This window comes from Emydura macquarii, unplaced genomic scaffold (assembly GCF_026122565.2).
Source record: "Emydura macquarii macquarii isolate MOO-44397 ecotype Brisbane River unplaced genomic scaffold, CSIRO-AGI_Emac_v2 contig_320, whole genome shotgun sequence".
Taxonomy (NCBI): Eukaryota; Metazoa; Chordata; order Testudines; family Chelidae; genus Emydura; species Emydura macquarii.
In genome coordinates this window covers 13,927,649-13,947,883 of record NW_027130457.1, presented here as the reverse complement: position 1 = coordinate 13,947,883, position 20,235 = coordinate 13,927,649, and the positions used below count along the sequence as shown (strand labels likewise).

General features: G+C 42.7%; 1 protein-coding gene across 5 annotated transcripts in view; it reads left to right on the top strand.

The window, feature by feature from the left end:
- The window catches only part of TENT4A (terminal nucleotidyltransferase 4A), a 103,266-nt gene that overhangs the window by 2,041 nt on the left and 80,990 nt on the right, over positions 1-20,235 (top strand). The gene's annotated exons all lie outside the window — the stretch shown is intronic.

Here is a 20,235-nt window from a genome sequence, read left to right as displayed (position 1 = left end):
AAGCATATAATGTAAATAAATTAATCTTTCATTTCATTTACTTAGCTTTTCTTCCCCTCCAATCAGAATAAAATGTATGTACTTGTACAAAAAGCATTGAATACACATTCTCCATATCAGCTTTGGAGAAGGGGAATGAATAGCCTTACAGGAACTTATTCTTGGAACACTTTAAATCCAGAGCTGTTGACTGTACATTGATGGTAACAGATGCAGTACATGTTTCTAGAGGATTTAGAAAATAGGCAAATATCTCTTACTGTGGTTAGTATAGACCGGGGGACTGAGGAAGGGGTGGCTGAATACCATTTAGAGGTACAAAAGTTTACACATTAATAAATTTAATGAGCCAATTAATCTAGCAACAAGAATATAATTTCTTCAGTTATAACGCAAAGTGGCAGGTTCTCATAGTGCTGTAGTGTTTGTCAAAAATTGTAAAAGGACAACATTAAGAGTTATTAGTTGTAACTTTTTTAAAAAAGAACTGTACAATTTAAACGGAAATTTTTTCACTTATTTAAATTTCTGTGCAAATTTAGGACTTCCGGTGAATGGTGTTTGTATAGGTAAAACGTATTCTTTCTCTGCACCACCTCACACTGAGGCCTTGTCTACACTAGCACTTATGCAGGCAAAACTTTTGTCGCTCAGGGATGTGAAAAAATCAACCTCCTGAGTGACATACGTTTTGTTGGCATAAGCACTAGTATGGACAGCGCTATGTTGGTGGGAGACACTCTCTTGTCGACATAGCTACCATTGCTCATTTAGGTGGTTTTATTGTGTCAGCAGGAGAGCTCTCTCCGGTCAACATAACGCAGCTAACACGAGCGCTTATGCTGACAAAACTTACGTTGCTCAGGATGGTGTTTTTTCACACCCCTGAAGGACAAAAGTTTTGCTGGTATAAGTGGTAGTTTAGACAAGGCCTGATACTTTAAAAATAAAAATCCATTACATGCACTGAAAACAGAAATGGGTGTTCAGACAGTATTCAATTGTGTTCTGTGTTAAGCTTTGGCTTTAGTTCAGACTTCCTTCACTATTCCAAATGTAAATAGCCTCTTTTAATATTTTTACTTGCTCTCACCATTTCTAAACTGTTTTCTGTCTTTATGCTAATTGCCTTGTATTCTTCTTTCTCTTTCTTCTGGGGAGTTCAGTTTTAGTCCTTGCAGGAGTGCTTTTTGTTTTGAAGCATCATATTAAGTTGACATGGATCCTTGAAAGGATGGATGATACATATTGTAACATCCTTTGTGTCTGTCTTTTTAGACTTACTGTGAGAATGCTTGTAAGTTGGCATTCCACAGATTTGATTAGTTGTTAATTTAATGCAGGATAAATCTAGAAAAACTTAACATCTATAAACATAATTTCTTAATTAAGAATAGTTCTTTGATATGCACTCAATTCATTGTAAATAGAGAAACCACTATTTGTCTTAGAGCAAGTGTGGAGCTGGACTGGTGCTGAAGTTTAGTGTTGGTAGGACTCAAGTATTTTTACCAATACAATAAAAAAGCTGCCCAAGTAAAAATACCTGAATCCTATAGTGTTGCCATCACTGGAGCAGCTTCACCATTGGTGACAGCGCCTGTAATACAGGTACTAACACTTTCTGTGTAGACATAGCCATTAAATTCAGTAGGTGTTGTGTGCTACATATGAGGGCAGAATTTGTCCTTTAATGTCTTTAAAACATAGCAGTAATTGACTTGACCTATTTTGGAAATAGCATTTTGCTGTCTATAAATATTAAACATCCAATCATGCCTAGTTCATGTTAGTTTTCATAAATTCAGAATGGAATCACTGCAAGTGATGCAGCCATGGGTCTGGTGAAAAGCAGCACGCTACCCTGTTCAATTTATGAAACAATACTTTAGTTTTAGTGTTTACATTTTAATGTAACTTAAACATGCTCTGAAATTTTGAATTTGTCCATGTGTTGTAGTTGGTATTATCTCATTACTAGTAACTTATAAAGAGTAAATGTCTAGCAGCAATTCTGGCAAGTTCATAATTGCACTTTTAAAATTAACATTGGTATATCGTTTATAAGGGCAGGTCTGATGTTCTCACCAGACTAAAAAAAGATCCAGTAAACTGCCCAAGGAAAAGCCAAAGAAGTCTTTTTTTGGAAAGTCTTTCAAAGATCTATCACTTCTAATTGGAATGAAAGGTTAATTGTGTAGGGTCCTCTGAATACAAATGTCACTACATTATTTTTTAATCTGTTTATAATGGTAGTCTTTGGTCACTTAAGGACTGCTAGTTAACCAGTAAGGTCAGAATTGGAAGTGTAAGTATTCCAACACACTTATTTGTAACATTGTAAGAACTTGCATTGATGACATTGAAGTTCTGGTGATGGAGAAAGTGTTCAGTTTTGTTTTAGTATTTTAATCATATTTACTGTTACACTTCATTGATTTGCATTTAATAGGATTTATTGTACCATTTATCAAACATAACGTTTAAAAAGAATTCGTATAGTATATTGGCCTAACTGAAACTTGTATAAAATAGTCAATTGCATTTCTAAGATTTCAGTGTTCTAGTCAGAAGACTTGGATGTTTCATTGTTAATTAAAATTTTATATGGCAAGGCCTAGAGGCTTTTCTGTTCAGCAGAAAAGCTAAACCTTTTTTTTTTTTTTTGACATGGCGTAAAACATCTGTCTACTTACATAACCCTTAAGCATACAAGCTCAAAAAGAACATCTTCAGCACATGCAAAAGGTGTCTCAATATCCCTTGCTTGTGAGACTATTCTAGAGTTATCCGGCCCTCAACTGAAGACCCTGCTTTGGTACTTTTTGGGCAGTTTGATCATTTCCACAAATACTATTAAGAGGAGGAAGGTGATTCCTTATATAGGTTAATCTTACTCTTTAAGGCATTATGAGGCTTCTAGTGCACTTAAGGTAGCCAGTTAAATACAGGATCACTGATTCCTGGCCTCATAAACATGTGAGAATAATGGCATTGTGGAAAAGCTACAGTCCACAACTAGCTGAAGGCATTTTATTTAACTTCATAATACATCGGCAGCTGAAACCCCAGGTACAGGCTGTGGTTGTAGTCTAGTCTAGAAGTCATGAAAACAAGGATCAGCATGATGCCTAAAAACAAAAGCTGCAACTTTGGAGCTGAAAAAAAGCTACTTTGGATTACTTTTGAAATCTAAGTCTCCATGTTTGGCTTGTAGTTTAAAATAGGTGCTAAGTTGCTATCTGCTTTTACCAGGCTTTGCTTTACTTAATGGAAAGCCAGCTACTGTATAGGCAAGAACGAACCATCAGTGCTTTCCCTCAAACCTACTAACAATTAATTCCCTATCTAGGTTGACCTCAATCAGCTTACTCTTGGGGGAATTCTGCACCACTGTACAAGTGCAGAATCCCCTGCAGATTTTACTTTTTCCCTGCAGAATAACTGATTCACATGCCCTTCCCGGGCAGCAGTCCTGAGTGCGCGTATCTGGTACAGGCATCAGGAGCAACTGGGAGAGATGTAAATCACTGTCTTTGGGGCGGGGCTGAGTGTGCCTGTGAGACTCTATCCCTCTCCCTTGCTTTGCTGGGGAGGGTGCCTGAGCTGGTAGCTCCTATGGTGTGCTGGGCTCAGCTGTTAGTACTGGCTGGGGTTGGGGTGGCTGGGACTTCCTCTTCTGCTGCACAGGCCGCTTCCGGGGCTGGGTCAGACCCATCCACCGGTACCTCCCCTGCCTGCAGGAAGTTCTGCAACCCCTGCTTCCTGCCCCCCATTGTTCCCCAGCTGTGGGGGAAGGGGTCACTGTATTGGGATGCCCCTTGTCCTCTCAAGCCCTATGCATATAGACATCAAGCCCCACTCCCCTAGCACCTGGACCACCCACTTAATCCCCCGCACCCAGATTCCCCTACACCAGACCTCCCCTGCTGAGCCCCAAACACTTCCATCTGGATCCCTCTGTTGGGTTCCATTCCCCCTACACCCAGAACCCCCAATGAACCCCTGTGCATTCAGATCACCTATTGAGCCACCTACACCCAGATTGCCCCACAGAGGACTCTCACCCCGCACCTGGACCCCTCAAAATAAGCCCCTCCATACTTGAATTTTGCTGTGCTTAGCCTATCTGCCCTGCACCTGGATTGGGGCACAGGGCTGAATGTGTATGCGAGACTTGGTCCATCTCTCTCCCTATCACGGTGATCCCTGGATGGAGGGGCAGGGCCCTGGGATGTTTCTGGAGTAGGCCCAGCCCTTGCGTTGTGTCAGTGTTCGGGTCAGTCTCACCGCCAAGTCCATGTCCTGAGATTGGGGGGGCGCTGCAGGATGATTTCCTTTCTCCCCCACCTTTGTGCAACCAGTGGCCTGTACTCACTACTGCCACGCTGGAGCTGCCATTCCCATTGCCCTTCTAATCTATTGTCAATTTCAGTTCTAGTCCAGTGACTATACAGTGACATGCTGAGTGCTACTTAGCCATACCATTCACTAAGGCCCCAATCTGGCAAAGCATTAATTTCAATAAGGATACTCAGATGCTGAACTTTATGCACATATTTAAGTTCTGTGCCAGATCATGGCCTAATTTCACTCCTAAAGATGTGCTACCCTTTAGGGTATGTCTGAAAGCAAAGAAAAACCCTCAGATGGCCTGTGTCAGCCAATTTGGGCTAATGCGCCTTGGGCTGCGAGGCTGTTTCATTGCTGTATAGATTTCTGGACAGGAGCTAGAACCTAGGTCCCTGCAGGGTGGGAGGGGCCTGTAGCTCTTTGCTCTAGTCTGAGCTTGGAAGAGATTTGCAGAATTTTAATATTGTGAACAAAATTTAATTTTTGGTGCAGAATTTGCTCAGGAATGCCAGCTGTCTGTTCTCTACTTTGCTGTCTTAACCAGGCGACATGCTATGAGAGTCCAGACTGCCTTTATTAGGAGAGACTTAATTATAGGTTTGGATGTCAGACTCTGTTTCTGAGCTGATGTAATTTTCTAGTGGTCACACTAAAAAATAAAAGTGACCCAAGCTGAACTCCAGGTTAAAGTAGATGAGAAATTAAGCACCGCCAGTGACTGGAACCTGTGCATACTAACAGCTTGAAAGCAATCCCATCGAAACAGTTGGTACAATATGCTCTAATGGGATTAAAAGCAATTGATGTAAGAGTACCAATATGAAGAGTTCTCTCCTATTCATCTTAGATCAAGATTCAACTTTTTTCTTCATTTCTACGTAAAATCAGCTTTCTGATTTAAGATATTGTTCTTTGGCAAAGTTTGACCAATATATGCCTTCTCCCTTTTCCAGAGTGATTGGGTGTAGTGAGGGTGGGGTGAGGTGAGAAGGATGGAAGCATATATTTCTACTTGTAGATCTTCAACTGACTCTTATGGCAGCAGTGTAGAGTTCTTTACCCAGTTTCCCATGTGCCTTCATATTTGACATTGTTACTTTCAGCCTTTTCTACAATTGTGGAAAACAATGCAATTATACGTCACTTATGGACATGCCTAACTGAGAGCCACTTTTTGGGATGTGTCCTAGGGCAATTCTGCCTTTTTAATACCATTAAGATAAGTTCAGGACAGTAGTTGCAAAAACTACACTTTCATAGGATGCATTTGACCAGTGCCAAAGGGTTATGTAGTGGTCAAACAGCTATTGAATCTTAAGATCTTGTCTTCCAGTGCATTAATAGATAAAATATTGGCAGTTCACAGAATTTACACTCAAGTGTCTGAAGAGATTTAAAATGATCTTTCTTCTTTATGTAGAAGTTGTTAAGTTCGGATGATATGCTCTCCACAAGATGTCCCAGTTAGGAGGATTCTTTTGTAACATGTAACCAAATTAGCTCAATGTTTCCTTATTGATAATTTTAATGCCAGACTTTGATGGTGTCTGATACAAGAATGAGTAAACTTGAATGAATAAACCAATTTGCTTTTGAGTCCCTGTCTTCCGAATGGCCAACTGATTGATTGATTTTTTTTAATAGGTGTGGATTTTAAAGATTTAATCCTTTTTTACAGTATCCAATAGTAAATACACATGGTTAATTTCAAGTTAAGTACGGGGGCAGTTATTTCAAGTGAACAAAGGTACTTTAATCTGCTGCTTAGTTCCACTAGAAACTGTAAATTCACATTATGCTCTAGTTCCTTGAATTAGGTTAGAACTCAGTGTCTGACCACGTAAATCCACCTTTGCACTTCACTTTCTCTTGAAATGTGGGATTAATTGGAAGCTGTTTTTGAAAACCTTTTTAATTTTGCAAGGGGTGGTGAAAAATATTTTATTGGGCCAACTTCTGTGGGTGTAAGATAAGCTTTTGAATTGCACAGAGCTCTTCAGTTGCTTCAGTGCTCTGTGTAGCTCAGAAATTTTTCTTTCATCACCAGAAATTGGCCAGATAAGAGATATTACCTCACTCACTTTGTCTGTCTGTCCTAGGAACAGCATGGCAAACAACCTTTTAATGTAAAATATTAAGCTTAAACCTTGTGGGATTTAAAAAAAAAAAAGCAACCAAAAAAAAACCACATCCTTGTTCTTGGTGGAATGAGGGTTATCGATGGGACACATTAATGCCTGTGTACAAAATATATCAGAAGGACAGAATAGGTTGTACTGGTGGGGGAGTGGCACTATATATGAAAGAACATAGAATCAAATGGAATACAAATCTTAAATGAACCAAACTGTGCCATAGAATCTCTATGGATAATACAGCAGTAGAGATATACTACCAACCACCTGACCAGGATGGTGATAGTGACTCTGAAATGCTCAGAGAGATTAAAGAGTATAAAATAAAAAAATGTAGTAGTAATGGAGGATTTCAACTATCTCAGTATTGACTAGGTACATGTCACCTCAGGACAGGATGCAGAGAGAAAGTATCTTGACACCTTTAAGTGACTGCTTCTTGGAGCAGCTAGTCCTGGAACCCACAAGAGGAGAGGCAGTTCTTGATTTTGTCCTAAGTGGAGCACAGGATCTGGTCCAAGAGGTGAATATACTTGAACCGCTTGGTAATGGTGACTGTAACATAATGAAATTTAATATCCCTGTGTGGGGGGGGGGGGACATCAAAGCAGCTCACCATGGTAATATTTAATTTCAGAAAGGGGAACTACACAAGAATGAAGTTAAACAGAAATTAAAAGGTACAGTACCAAAAATGAAATCCTTGCAAGCTGCATGGAAATTTTTTAAAGACACCATAGTAGAGACTCAATTTAAATGTATACCCCAAATTAAAAAACATAGTAAGAGGACCAAAAAAGTGCCATTGTGGCTAAACAACAAAATAAAAGAAGCAGTTAAAAGCAAAAAGGCATCCTTTTAAAAAATGGAAGTTAAATCCTATTGAGGAAAATAAAGGAGCATAAACTCCAGCAAGTGAAGTGTAAAAATATAATTAGGAAGGCCAAAGAAGAATTTGAAGAACAGCTAGCCAAAGACTCAAAGTAACAGCAAGACGCGTCAAGTACATCAGAAGCAGGAAGCCTGCTAAATAACCACTGGGGCCATTGGACGATTGAGGTGCGAAAGGAGCACTCAAGGAAGATAAGCTATTGCGGAGAAACTAAATTAATTTTTGCATTGGTCTTTATGGCTGAGGATGTGAGGGAGATTCCCAAACCTGAGCTATTTTTTTAGGTGACACAGCTGAGGAACTGTCCCAGATTGAGGTGTCATTAGAGAAGGTTTTGGAACAAATTGATGATCAGTAGTATGTTATGAGGACCAGATGGTATCCACCCAAGAGTTCTGTAGGAATTCAAATCTGAAATTGCAGAACCACTAACTCTGGTGTTTGTAACTTATTGTTTAAATCAGCTTATGTACCAGATGACTGGAGGAGAGCTAATGTGATGCCAATTTTTTAAAAAGGCTCCAGAGGCAATCCTGGCAATTACTGGCCGATAAGCCTAACTTCAGTACAAGGCAAATTGGTTGAAACTATTGTAAAGAACAGAATAAGCAGACATGGATGAATACAATTTTTTGGGGAAGAGTCAACACAGTTTTTGTAAAAGGAAATCATGCCTCACCAATCTACTAGAATTCTTTGAGGAGGGTCAACAAGCATGTGGATAAAGGTGATCCAGTGGATATAGTTAGATTTTCAAACAAGGTGCCTCACCAAAAGGCTCTTAAGAAAAGTAAGTGATCATGGGATAAGAGGGAAGGTCCTCTTCTGGATCAGTAACTAGCTAAAAGATAGATAGGAAACAAAGGGTAGTACACATGGTCAGTTTTCAGAATAGAGAGGGGTAAATAGTGCTGTCCCCCAGAGGGCTGTACTGGGCCTAGTAGTGTTCAACATATTCACAAAAGATCTAGAAAAAGGGGTAAACAGTGAGGTGCCAAAATTTGCAGATGGTACAAAAAACTGCTCAAGATAGTTAAGTCCAAAGCAGGCTGTGAAGAGTTACAAAGGGACTTCACAAAATCGGTGACGGGGCAACAGAATGGCAGATGCAATTAAATGTTGATAAATGCAAAGTAATGCACATTGGAAAATATAATCCCACTATACATATAAAATGATAGGGTCTAAATTAGCTATTACCTTAAAGAAAGAGATCTTGAACTTACTGGATAGTTCTCTGGAAACATCGACTCAATGTGCAGGGGCAGTCAAAAAAGCTAACGATGTTGGGATAATAGATAATAAGACAGAAAATATCATATTGCCTATTTATAAATCCATGGTACGCCCACATCTTGAATAGTATATGCAGATCCAAAAAGATGTATTGACATTGGAAAAAGTGCAGAAAAGGGCAACTAATACTATTAGGGGTATAGAAAAGCATCTATATGAGGAGAGATTAATAAGACTCAGACTTGTCAGTGTGGAAAAGAAATGACTAAGGGGGATATGATAGAGGTCTATAAAATCATGACTGATGTGGAGGAAATAAACAAGGAAGTGTTACTTACTCCTCCTAACACAAGAACTAGTGGTCACCAAATGAAATTAATATGCAGCAGGTTCAAAAGGAACTATTTCTTCACACAATGCACAGTCAAACTCTGGAACTCCTTGGCCTTCACAACACTCTCTAGCAAGACTATAACGGGGTTCAAAAAATAACTAGATAAGCTCATAGGGGAAAGGTCCATCAATGGCTATTAGCCAGGATAGGCAGGAATTGCTATTTGCCAAAGGCTGGATATGGGTGACGGGATGGGTCACTTGATGATTACCTGTTCTATTCATTCCCTCTGAAGCATCTGGCATTGGCCACTGTTGGAAGACCGGATATTAGGTTAGATGGACCATTGGTCTGACCCAGTGTGGCCGTTCTTATGTTCCCAAAACCTCTTCTCTCTAAACCCAGTTCTACCAGTTCTAGAACATACCATGCTTGCTGTCACTTAATTTAGTAACCAAGGAGTTGTTAGGTTCTTTCTTCTCCCCACACACCTAGACTAAGTGTTGTCACATTGCCGCTTCCAAGTTAACTACCATTTCTCTCCATTTTATACTATTGAAATTTGTCAGACCTTAATTTCCTATTTTGATTACTCTATCCTCATCTTGGCTTCCCTGACATTTCCTCCCACTGGTTCGCTTGAGACACAGATGCTAAGGGGCCAGATCCATAAAAGGACTTACGTGGTTACTTGCCATTTAAGATGCCTATGTCCGATCTTTGGGTGCTAGTGAAATCCCCAAACCTTTACTTAGCTGCCACCCAACCCTGGAAGTACCTAAAATCCCTAGATGCTTGAGTTCCTACCAGCGAGTACATGTACAGCCCCCTTAGTCTCCAATTAAGCCCCAATGGGATCCTCAATCTAGGAGCTCCCTACTTACTTTGCCTGCAGGGCCTGATATGGTATGTGCTTTCAGAGCACACCTAACTCCACACAATAGCAGGAGTGGGTGCAGGTAAGAGGTTGCCTTCCTTGAAAGCTTTAGGCCAGTGATTGGTCTATTCAGGATGTGGGAGACTTGGGTCCTCTTCCCTCCTTCCTTCTCCCCTCCACCTGATGTGGAGAATGGATTTGAACTTGGGTGTCCCACCTCTCAGGTGAATGCTCTAACCTGTTGGATATAGTCATTCTCTTTTTGTTGCAATGCGTGTTCAGTTATTTAATTATACAAAGTGGAACAGCTTCAACAGTAGAGTGAAACCCACACAAGACTATCCAATAGCCCAGTAGTTAGGGCACTCCCATGAGATGGGAAACCAAGATCAAATCCCTTCTCCACATAATCAGTGGAGGGGGAGGGGGTGTGAATGAATCCAGGTTTCCTGCATGCCTGGTGAGCACTGTGTTAAAGGTTCAGGGAGTCTACCACCATCTCCCTCCCTGTGTTTATTGCAAAAATGGCTTGGGTGCTGAACTCCAGGGGAGGTCCATGGCTAAGACTACCAAGCAGAGGTAGCCATCTCCCTCCTGCTTGGATTTAGGTACTTAACTTCCTGAGAGGGGTGGGGCTTATGCTATACCCTCCTCCTTGGCATTTTTTATTATCGGTCTTAGGGGGCTCCCGATTTATCATGCTGGTTTTTGTGGATCTCATTCTTAGGCACCTATCCCCATGCACTACTTAGGGATCCTGAGTGCCTAAATCAGGACTGTAGATTCCACTGGGTGGTACTATGCCTAACCTTTAGGTACTTAACACCTGAGTCCTGTTGTGGATCTGAGTCCAGATGGTTTTCCTAACTGGTCACTATAACCATGTCACTCTGTTTAAAATTTTCTATTGCCTTCTCCTTTCCCAACATATCAATTACTTGGCTTGGTGTCCTTGCTTTCATGACCCAGCCTAACTCTATCATTCCCTACTTATCAATCTATGTATCTTACTTTGCTGCTCTCCTTTGCACTGCCAGTAATGCCAACTTTTGGGCCACCTAAGTACGGATATATCCTTCCTGATCTAATTGTACTGTTTACTGGTTACCTGCAAATAAGAATATTCTTTAAAGAGAAGCTACTTAACAGCAGACAGGGTTTTTGAACTGTTTCTTCTGCATATTCATGTTGTTGCTGAACATTCAGTGCCCTAGGTACTTGTTCAACTCTGAAGGGCACTTTTCCTAGAAGGTTCCTAGAGCTCCACAGCACTGTTGAGTGTATTCCACAAGTGTGAATAATCATAGGCACCTCTGAGAACAACATTTCATTAACATGATGGCTTCATTGTTATGTTACTTGTGAGACACTAGTGATGATTGGGGTCCCATTGAGTTACACAGAGAGAATCCCTATGCTTTAGGCCTCAGTCTAAAAGGCAAACAAGGGGGTTGGAAATGGGGATATAGTGAAGGCTATTGACTATAGTGAAGAATTATATCTTTGTTATAAATTTTGTTGGCTTGTGCTTTAATTGGGGATAGAAATAGAGACAAAATAGTAGAAGGAATGTGAAGAGGGGATGGTCACAGCTAGTCACCTGCCTTCTCATTATCAGCAGGTAAGGTGTTTTTTTTTATGTGCCTTGGCAGAGGTGAATTTTAAAGAGGGACTTGGAGGAGGTGCGCCTTGGTAGTGGCTGGACAGATTTGGTCTGAGTCTTTTCCGTGTGTAATAGGTGGTATGGGAGAAAGCACACAAGTGTCTGAGGGAGAAACTGATTGGTAGGTAGGAAAGGCTGAGAACAAAGATGGCATTTGGTTTTGTGGTAACTCGTTAGATTCTTTACCTTCAATCTTACCTAACCACTCAGGTATGAACCAGGAAAAAGATGATAGCAGCAGCACTTTGAATAGACTTGAGAAAAATAACTTGGTGGTAGTAAAGACCGGAAAAGAAGAGGGTGCAGTAGTCAAGAACATTAAATGAGGAGAGCTTGGGTGAGTTGTAGCTGTGTGGACAGGAAAAAATGCTTGTTTGGAAAGGGCTGCAAGACTTAAATGTATGCTTCTAGGTAGTGTTCGGGGAGGGCAAAGTGAAAGATAATCCCTGGGTTAGGAACCATCTTCCTAGTCACTGAGGCCACGTTCTACTTGGATGGAGAAAGGAGGATGTGGAGTGGAGAGCGTAGCAAAATGAAGAGCTCAGTTTTCGATTACGTTGAATTATTGTTCTTGCAGGAGATGCATTATCTTTTTTCATAAGCATTGCAATAGAGCTCAGCAGCTCTAATCAGAGACCCACTGTACTATGCATAGTGTACACACACATAGGAAGATCTTAAATGGAAACATATTATCCATTTTGTGGTGTATTAACTTGGTGCTAAGATGACTTTATCAAAAATAACTCTTCTTTTGGGGCTGATTTTAACAAGGTATCTTTCAAGTGGTTCTGATCTCTTTCAGAAGGTTAAGTTAATTGGATGTGTCTAATTGTTTTCTTTCTCTCCTGAAGATAAAAGGATTTGGCCCTTGTTTCCCTAAACTTTCTAGACTTTCAAGAAATAACTGTTCTTCCAATCTTGTCCAGCCTTGGCTTGATATGATTTGGCACTTAAAATTTAATTCAGTGCATGAAGTTCAGTTTCTCTAAGGAGTGTTTGGCCCCTCAAAGGATGGTTGTGAAGTGCTTTGAAGGTCCTGAATCTGATTTGGCCTATCCCATGCTCCACTGCTAAGGCTTAAATTAAGGATTTGTTACCCACTTAAAATTAGGGCAAACTCCACCTGGGTGCAGGGGCATGAGAACAAAGGGACATCTCAGGGGAAGAGGCATGCATAATAAGTTTAGTTGTGGAAAAGAGTGCAATGGGTAGTACGTGTTGGGTATCTTTTGCTCTGTGAATACAAACTAAAGGTGACCTGCACACAGGGCAGTAGTGCCTCTGTCACTCTACTGTCCTGTTAGGTAGCTGGGACTGCTATTCTGATTCTTATTCAAGAGTGGTGCTCTAGTTAGAGAGAATTCCTAAATCCATAGTAACTAACCTGAAGTGATCACTGAAAGCCTGTGTATAGCTTAGATATCTATTGCTGTTAAACTTAAGTAAGTTTGTTTATAAGATCACTGGGTGCCATCCCTGAAGTTTAGTCATTGCTTCTATGAATAACCCATCACTCTGGAGTAGTAATTCTAAAGTACACAAGTACTTCTAGTTATACTTAATGCTTATATAATGTTGTAGCAGTTCTTCATTGTCAGGTTCAGAAGGAGGCCACTCTGCCTTATTGCATCAAATAGCAAACACCCAATCAGTAGTTTAGTGGCTCTGGCCGTCTGGGTGGGGCAGAGCAACAAGCAGTCTTTAGCTTTGGACTGGAGCAATCACAGTTTAGGGGCCCACAGCCTATGGACTTGGACAAATCACAGACAAGACACAGGCCTTCTGGCCCATGGTGAGTAGGCTGCCACTCCAGGAGTGGGGTTGGCAGCATGGGGTAGGGAGACCCAGGCCCACCCTACTCCATCTGGTCGCTGACCGGGGCCCCTAACAGTGGCAGGTGGTCCTGTCATTGGGTCATCAGGGATCCCATCAAAACACGCTGACTCGCTTCCCGGCAGTACAACCGGACTAATATCCGGTTCCCCATGGCTACTTACTACTGCAGTCTATTGACATGGCTCATGGACCACACATCCTCAGTTGCTTCTGGGTAAATGGCAGACAGTAGTCCCAGTAATTCCTCTCCTTCCTCAGTTATAGAGGGTGTGGGGTGGCTTGAGGCCTGATCTGAAGTCATGCCGCAGGCTTGAGAGGTCCGCCTCCTTCCCTGGCCCAGCACCAACTAAGCTGTCGAGCCTTTTCTTTATGCTTCCTGTCTCACTCCTGCATTTTTGGCAGGGGCAGTGCTGGTTTGGCTCGGTCCACCAGAGTAATGTAGTGATCCTTGACTGTCAGACTCTGAGGGAGGCCACTCTGCCTCACTACAAATGTCTTTCATCCATGGACCTCCAAATGCTTTACATAGGAAGTGAAGTAAATTACACACTTTACAGATGGGGAGACAGAGGTACAGTGACTTGCTGAAGGTCAGAATAAGTCTGTGGCAGAGGTGGGAACAGAAACCTGATCTTCTAGATTTGTTCTCTCTACTGTATCTTACTGTGTCTCAAAACCACTACTTTCTGTGCTTATCCCTAAAAGCTTTTCAAAAAACAATTTCATAGTTACTCACTGTATAGTTATTTAGTTGCATTCTCTTCAGGAAATTATATTGCTTCACTTGTGTTCCACATGAATTGCTTCAGTAGAACAGATTTCTGTGCAGTGAAAATGCAACATATTGTTTTTCTGATTTTTACAGGCATTCCATTTTTCACCTAGGGTAGGTCTGCTGTAAAGTGAGTATATAAAAATGCAAGACTTGAAAAATGTATTTGAGTTATAGCCAGAGACTAAGCGTACTAGCCAGGGTGAAACATACCCTGTAATTCAATGGAGAAACTCCAAAAGTATGTAACAGTTGTATTGTTGTGCAATTTTTTCTGTGCACTTTTTAGCTGTAACATTATTACTCGCCTTCCTATTAATACACTTTTAAAAATTCTAATCAGCTCTCTTCTCCATTTGGAGAGATGGCATTTGCTCCATAGCAAGGTTGCAACTGAGTTTCTACTAGAAGCATGAGTTTTGCTTAGTCATGTTGGCCTACAAATTGGTAAACTAAATCTGGGCTGGAGGCAGAATCTTTCATAAAAAGGCTTCTGAGGTAAGACCCTCAGAACAGTTGTTAAACAATATCACCATTCTTCTGAAGTCTTTTATCACTTTAACATTTTTAAAAGATAATCTGCACTCATACCACTTTTTACTACCTCAATTTTATCAAAATGAAGCTTGTGCTGAAATGCCTTCTTTGCTGTTCCAACTTTACTTTTTTTCTCTTTTCCTATAATAGATCATGTTGTATCTCTGGTGTTTCTCTTCTGCTTCCTTTCTTTTATATTGGTATCTGTGTTTTAGTATGTTCTCTCTCTCCTTCCTTTTCTTATGTTTTTTTTCTACCTGTGTATTCTGGAAGATACTGGGTTGCACACGTGCAGCAAAGCCTAATTTTGGCCTGAACTAATTTCAGTGAATAAGATAACAGAGCTAAATTCAGAGCCTAGTCTGAGTTAGTAGTAGGGTTGTCAGTTACAAAAAGACCATCCTTCCACATGTTAAACTGAGCATATTTCGATAAGGAAATTATAGAGATAATAAATGTGAAACCTACAATGCCATTTTTACCCTTTTCAGTGTAGTCCCATATTCTTAACAATGTGTACAGTGGTGCTGAAGTGAGAAGAGATGTGTGAGGCAAAACATCTGCTTGAGGGAACAATCAGTGCATGTCTGTGGCTAGCTTATCTGTCTTTGCTCCCTATTTTTATGAATGCTTTAACAAAAATTTTTTTCTCTCCACTACATCATATGAAGTGAAGATTAGACCTTGCAAAACTTTGGCATCACTCTTAGTAAGGGTGAAAAACTCTTTCAAAGACTTCACTTTAGTTACTAGTAATGAGCAACTTTTACAAAACGAAAGTGTCAATGTTCATTGAACTCAAATTTAGCATTCCTCAAACCAGAGATCTTAATTTGTCTGAACTGTGACTATCCTCTAATTCCAATGGAGTGAAATTCAGAGTAGTCTTATCAGAAAATTTATGAAGCATTTCCAAAGGAAAGGTAACTTAGCAATGAATATAGAGATAGCTTGCTTCTGTTTCCTGGTCCACTGTTACTAATACTGTTCTAACTGGCACACCAAGACTGCAATATAGAGGGTTAAGTATACTGAAACAATCTAGCCTAGAAAATCTAACTATTGTCTGTAGCACCATAGAATATCAACTTAATAAAGCATAGTTTTGCTACAGTACTCCTCATGTTAGAGAGAAAAATTAGGAATATGTTAACATTGAAAAGTGTTCTGTTTAAAAAAAACAAAACAACCACCTATTCCAAGTAGTAGTTTTCATTGTTGATGGCAGCATCATTGTATTTAAACTAGTTCTGGTTTAATACTACAGTATGTTTGATTTCATGTGGAGGGGGAATTTGCCGTGTTCTGAAACTTTAATCAAACTTAATTAGTTCTTGTCATGGTCATGAGCAAGATATAAATTTTTAAAACTGTTAAAACATACTGTGTGTCCTGCCTGACACAGTAATAGCAAGAATAGAAACTCCAGGAAAAACTAGGAGAAATTTAATCTGAGAAGAAAACACGTAAAGGGCACAAACCTCAGCAATATTTAATCTTACAACTCAGTCAGTGGTTAGTATTCAAATAAATGACATTTTGAAAAAGAGTTTCTTCTTCGAGTGCTTGTTCATGTCCATTCTGATTTAGGTGTGTGTGCACGCCACATGCACTGGTGCTGGAAATTTTTCCCCTAGTGGTATCCGTGGGGCCACCTCTAGCGTCCTCTGCAGTGGTGCATGTATGCGCTCGTATATATGGTGCTGCTGGCCCCCCCACCCCCTCCCCATCTCAGTTCCTTCTTACCACCCATGACGGTGCTGGAACAGCTCTCTTGCAGGTCTGTTTTTCCTAGTGATTTTAGCTGTTTCTAGTGTATATTGTTAAAGTAGTCCTTAAAAGTTACTTAGTTAGCAAGTTTCCCAGGGTCGGGACATGCACTTTGTGTAAGAAGCCTGTGCCACTGAGCGACCCGCATCAAGAGCTGTTTAAAGTGCTTGGGGGTAGCTCACATCTCTGAGAAGTGCAAAATTTGTAAGGGCTTTTGCCTGCAAACTAAGTAGTACCAGGACATTAGGCTTCAGGCCCTTCTTATGGAGGCGGTACTCCGACCAGTGTCGGAGCCACGATCGGATTCGGGACCAAGTGCCATGGCATTGACAAGAAGTGCTTCAGCTTTGTAGTCAACCCAGCACTGTTTGGCATCCCCAGTGCTGAAGAAGGCCAGAAAAAAGTGCATTCCAGGAAGGAGCGTTTGCCGACTAAGTCAGCTAAGAAAAGTTCGGGGAAAGCGGAGTCAATCCAGAAGGGGTTTCTGCCTGTGTGGGCATTGAGCCCGGCACCCATGCTGCCACCGACTGTGGGGAGTGGCAGAGGCCTGCACTGCCTCTTGGTCCCCTCTATGCCTGAGGCGTTCCAGGAGATGAAGGACCTATTGGCCATGCCGCAGCAGCCTACAACGCAAGAAGGTAGGCCTTTGCACCGAGGACTGGACACCCCAGCTGGGGGTCTGTCAAAGGGGAGGTTAGCAATTGTGCAACCACAGCACCCCCCCATCAACTGGTCACTGCTTGCAAGCCTTACATTACTCATCGGGTTCTCTGCACCGATCTCTGGAACCACACCAAGAGACATTGGGCGCATTTCGGTCTCTGTGTGCTAGGCGTTGATCCCTGCAGCGTCAGCACCAATTTGCTGAGTGTCGGTGTTGGTCTTCAGAGCCCTGTTGTTCTGAGCCTGCAGCACCGCGAGTCCCTGGTGTGCAGCAGGCCACTGGAGCCACAGCACCGCTCAAGTCCCTACAGGAAACTAAAGGAGGATGCGGTCAAGATATAGCCAACGCTCCGGCTCTCTGCACTGCTCCCTGATGCCGGAACTCCGGTGTACCGAAACGGAGAAGCGGACAGCACCGGTGCTCCTGTGATCACAGGTATACTTCCTCAGATTCAAGGGAAGAGATCATTGTCCCCCTGATGGTGCAGTCTGCAAAGCCCCCTGTGGGTTTCCTCATGCCACTGCAGATGGGAGGGATGGCCCCAAGGCCAATGGTCTGGATCTTGGCAATATTGGAACCCATGCGGGTTCCCTCATTCCACGGTGCCTTACTCACTTTCGTCCGTGGGAACTTCATTCCAGCATCCTTCCAAGGACCCAACCACAGTACTGGCCCAAGATGTCGACTCGCAGCAGGAGGAATCACTTTCGGGAAGCCCATTGGTGACCGTCCCAACTAGGAAAGAGGTTTCAGCCACTCCTCAGCTACCGGCCTCCTCATCCACACCAGAGGAGGCAGTAACAGGCCCTTCTCATGCTGCCCTGCTGGATGACTGTCGGTTGCATCAGGAGCTGTAGAAGTGGGCACTGGCCAATCTGGGCCTCAAGATAGAGAAGTTTAAAGGACGTGTTGATGAATCTTTGGGTGTCCTGGCATCTGCATCCCCCTTTGGGGTGGCCTTCCTGGTGCATGATGGGGTAGTGAAGCTTGAAAAGGCGTTATGGCAGACCGCAGTGTCTCTGCCCTCCACATCCAAACTAGTGGAGAAAAAGTACTATGTGCCTGCTAAGGATTTTGAATACCTGTATACATCCCCATCCCCGGGTTCACTAGTGGTCATGGTGGCCAATGAGCGAGACAAGCAGAGGCAAATGAGCTCAACATGAAGGACACAGGTGCTGTCCCTGGTCTCAGATGCCTCGAATGTAGGATGGGGTGCTCACCTGGGTGCCCTACGGACTCAGGGCCTTTGGACCAGAGGAACGAGCTGTTCACAGCAATGTCAGAGAACTCAAGCCCATCTGTCTGGCCTGCGAGGTGTTTCTACCACACCTATCCAACAAGGTGGTGTGGGTTTTCAGAGACAACACAGTGGCAATGTACTATATCAACAAGTAAGGGGGAACCAGATCCTCAGCCCTGTGCGGGGAAGCCTTACGTCTCTGGGACCTCTGTGTGGACCACAGCTTTCACCTCAAAGCAGTCCATTTGCTGGGGCTGAAGAATACCATAGCAGATCGTTTGAGCAGATCCTTTTGCTCTCACCATGAGTGGTCACTCTACCAAGAGGTGGCTTACTGTGTCTTCCATAGGTGGGAACTCCCCAGTGGACCTCTTTGTGACTAGGAAAAACAGGAAATGTGTTCGCTTCTGCTCTCCTTTCGTGTCAGAGGATGGCTCCTTGACAGACACTTTCCTTCTCTCGTGGTCAAGAGGCCTCATGTATGCGTTTTCCCTGATATCCCTCATACACAGAGTACTGGTGAAGGTCAAGAGGAACCAGGCACGAATCATCCTGATAGCCTTAGCATGGCCTCGCTAGTACTGGTTCGGGATGCTGCTGGAGCTCTCGGTGGCTCGGCCTTGGTCTCTGCTGTTGCGCCCGGACCTCATCTCCCAAGACAAGGGTCGGCTGCTTCACCTGGACCTGGCCTCCCTGCATCTGATAGCATGGATGCTTCATGGCTGCTTCATGGCTGAACAGGGAAGAACATCACTCTTCAGCCCAGGTCCAGAGGCTCCTATGGAGAATAGGAAGCCTTCCATCAGGGCATCTTACATAGCAAAATGGAGGCACTTCACCTGCTGGGCGGCCCATCAAAATATATCACCGATGAAGTCTCAGTCCAGGATCACCTGTATAGATCTGCCTTATTTGAAATAAGAAGGCTTAGCCTTTTTGTTTGTCAATGTTCATCTGGCGGCAATATCGGATTTTCACCCTCCAATACAGGGCAGATTGGTATTTTCTCATGAGATGGCAGCTAGATTCCTCAAAGGACTGGAGAGGCTCTTTCCTCCAATTAGAGAGCCTGTTCCCCAGTGGAATCTGAACCTTGTCCTGTCCCGGCTCACAGCTCTGCCTTTCAAGCTGTTGGCTTCCTGCTCCCTCATGCACCTGTCCTGGAAGGTGGCCTTTCTAGTAGCAATCACCTCTGTGTGAAGGGTGTCTGAGATCAAGGCCCTGACCTTGGTGCTTCCTTGTACAGTATTTTTCAAGGACAAGGTCCAGCTCCACCCTTATCCTGCATTCCTACCAAAGGTTGTTTCTCATTTTCACGTGAATCAAAACATCTTCCTGCCTGTATTTTGCCCAAAGCCTCACAGCTCTAATGAAGAGACACCTTCATTCTCTTGATGATGTATGAAGGGCTCTAGCCTTCTACATCGATAGAACCAGACTGTTTTGCCACTCCACGCAGCTCTTTGTAGCAATTGCTGACAGGATGAAGGGCAAGCCAGTTTCCTCGCAGCGAATATTGTCCTGGATTACAGCCTGCATTTGGGCCTGTTATGAGCATGTGGGAGTCGCATCTCCAGCGTCTTTGTCAGCCTGTTCCACAAGGGCCCTGGTGTCTTCAACTGCTTTCATGGCTCATGTGCCTTTTCAAGATGTGTAGATCTGCTGCATGGTCGTCCATAAATACGTTTACATCCCACTATGCCATCACGCAGCAAGCTTTAGATGATGTGGGATTTGGCAGAGCAGTACTGCAATCCTCACAGCTATGATTCCTGCCCACCTCCAGAGGCACAGCTGGTAAGTCACCTAAAACAGAATGGACGTGAACAAGCACTTGACAAAGAAAGAACAGTTACTTACTTCGTAACTGTTATTCTTTGAGATGTGTTGCTCATGTCCATTCCACAACCCACCCTCCAT